Here is a 1,818-nt window from a genome sequence, read left to right as displayed (position 1 = left end):
AGTTGGGGGCGAGCAGGCTGGCAGGCAGAGTGGTTAGGGGCGATCAGGCAGGCAGGCAGGTGAGCAGTTAGGAGCCAGTGGTCCTGGATTGTGAGAGGGATGTCCAACTGCCTGTTTAGGCCCAATCTCCTGAGGAGTCCCAGATTGGAGAGGGTGCAAGCCGGGCTGAGGGATTACCACCCCCCCCCCCATGCACGAATTTCATGCACCAGGCCACTAGTTATTCATAATAGCTAAAAGGTGAAAATAATATAAATGTCTATCAACTGCTGAATGGATGAACAAATATGGTACATCCATACAATGGAACATTATTTGCCATAAAAAAAGGGATTAAGTACAGATAGATGTTACAACAGTGAAGAACCTTGAAAACATTATGCTTAGTAAAACAAGCCAGTCACAAAAGACCATATAGTATATGATTCCATTCATATGAAATATTTCTTGAGAAAAGACAGAAGACAGGAAGTAGAGTATTGATTGCTTAGAACTTGGAGTATGGGGGAAGGAAGGGTAGGAAGATGCCAGGTAAAGAGTTTCTTTTTGAGGTGAGAAAAAAGTTCTAGCCTGACCAGTGTGGCTCAGTGGTTGAGCATTGACCTGTGAACCAGAAGGTAGCGGTTCAATTCCCTGTCAGGGCACATGCCCAGGTTGCAGGCTTGATCCCCAGTAGGGGGGCATGCAGGAGGCAGCCGAGTAATGATTCTCTCTCACTCCCTCTCCCTTCCTCTGTGAAATAAATAAAATATATGTTTTTTTAAAAAAAGAAAGTTCTAAAGTTAACTGTAGTGATGATTACAAATATCTGTGAATATACTAAAAACCACTGAGTTGGATACTTATTTATTTATTTATTTTTGTTAATCCTCAACTGAGGATATCTTTTTCCATTGATTTTTTTCTTTTTCTTTTTTTTAAATTTTATTTTATTGTTTAAATTATTACAAATAGTAGTACATATGTCTCCTTTTTTTCCCCATTAAACTTGCCCCAGCCTCCCCTACCCCCCGGCACATGCCCTCACCCCCACCCTTCCATTGATTTTTAGAGAGTGGAAGGAAGGGAGGGAGGAGGAGGGAGAGAGTAAGAGAGAAACATCAATGTGAGAAAGAAAGAGCAACCCTTGCCTCCTGCACGTGCCCCAACCAGGCCAGGGTTTGAACCTGCAACCCAGGTATGTGCCCTTGACCTGGAATCAAACCCCTGACCCTTTGGTGCATGGGCCAACGTTCTAACCACTGAGCAACATCGGCCAGGGCCTGAGTTGGATACTTTAAATGAGTTAATTGTATGGACTGTGAATGAGTTATATTTCTTTTTTTTTTTCTTCTTTAAAAAAATGTTTTCTTTTTATTCATTTTGAATGAGTTATATTTCAATAAATCAATAAATCTGTTAAAAAACAAACAGGCAGGCCTGGCTGGTGTGACTTAGTGCTTGAGCATCGACCTATGAACCAGGAGGTCACGGTTCAATTCCCGGGCAGGGCACATGCCTGGGTTGCGTGCTCGATCCCCAGTGGGGGTGTGCAGGGGCAGCCGATCAATGATTCTCTCTTATCATTGATGTTTCTATCTTTCTCTCCCTCTCCCTTCCTCTCTGAAATCAATAAAAATATATATATATATTTTAAAAAACCAGGCAGTCATCCATTGGCCCTAGTTTGCTTACTCCTGGATTAAAACAACAGCTACTGTATATATTTGCTCATGATTCAGCAATTTAAACAGGACTCAACAGAGACAACTGGTCTTTATGTGGCAACAGTTGGGGCAGCTTGAGCAAGCCTGAATGATTTACTTCCAAGATGGCCTT

This window comes from Myotis brandtii, unplaced genomic scaffold, assembly GCF_000412655.1.
Source record: "Myotis brandtii unplaced genomic scaffold, ASM41265v1 scaffold687, whole genome shotgun sequence".
NCBI lineage: Eukaryota > Metazoa > Chordata > Mammalia > Chiroptera > Vespertilionidae > Myotis > Myotis brandtii.
The sequence above is the reverse complement of the archived record's forward strand: the minus strand, read 5'-3'. Positions refer to the sequence as shown.